Source organism: Marmota monax, unplaced genomic scaffold (assembly GCF_021218885.2).
Source record: "Marmota monax isolate L192 unplaced genomic scaffold, Marmota_monax_Labrador192_F-V1.1 WCK01_AAM20220418_F8-fsc00017, whole genome shotgun sequence".
In the NCBI taxonomy this organism is placed as follows: domain Eukaryota; kingdom Metazoa; phylum Chordata; class Mammalia; order Rodentia; family Sciuridae; genus Marmota; species Marmota monax.
Genome location: NW_026695241.1, coordinates 21349931 through 21350946, shown reverse-complemented (window position 1 = coordinate 21350946; position 1016 = coordinate 21349931).

Here is a 1016-nt window from a genome sequence, read left to right as displayed (position 1 = left end):
GAAAGGTGTTAGTAGCAGTCTCCTGTTGTAACTTTCCCCCTGATGGCTTTTTCTGTTTTACACTTTCTTTCTCTGTCTGACTAGCTTGAGAGGCCTTCTCTTTTACTTGAATCTTTTCCTCTGTCTGACTAACTTGAGAGACCTTCTCTTTTACTTGAATCATTATGTCTTCTCCTTCCTCTACCATTGTCTGAACTGAAGGCTTTGGACTAAGCAAACAAGATACGAATGTCCACAATGGCAATGTGCCAACTGGCAGAGTCCCTGGGCTTTTCTTTTCTATTCTTTTTAAATCTTCACCATGATGGTTCCATTGTGATATATTCAACAACTCCTCCTTAAAAAGCCATGGGCTACATTTTTGTATTGTATCAACGTATGCCCTGACTGCTCTTGATTTTACTGGGATGCCTCCTTCCTCTAACAATTTACTTAACACTCTTTCAGTTTGTTTTTTACTAATTTCTGATCCCATATTTCTACTATAATACAACCCAACAAGATGACGCCAAACAAAACCGAGACAGAATGAAATAAAAAGGGAACAACAAAAAGTCATTATAGCCTTTCTATCCTCCTGACATGGGCATCCGTCCTTTCTCCCTATCTGTTCCTCAGACGTAAATAGTTTTTCCTCAGATGTGAGCGGTTTTTCTTCCGTCTCACTCATCTCCAGGGACAGGCAACTTAAAACAAAAGTGAAGCAAAATAAAAGAGGAATCTTAAAATGGCTACCCATCCTCTCGCCCTGCCCTCAGGGGCGAGCAGTTTCACTTACCCTCAGTCGCTCCCCGTGCGAGCCACCAAATGCCGCAGTCTGGCTGGGCACAATCAGGAGCCACTTGTCAAAAGAAACTAACTTTATTTTTAGAACCACACACGACAAACAAAATAGTCTCTCAGGAAAAACCCTCAGAGCCTCAACTGCCACCACCAGCTTTCCCCAAGCCTCTCTCTCCCACCAGCTTCTCTCTACCTCCCACAATCCTCCTGCTGTTGAGGCCGATTGGCTGGGT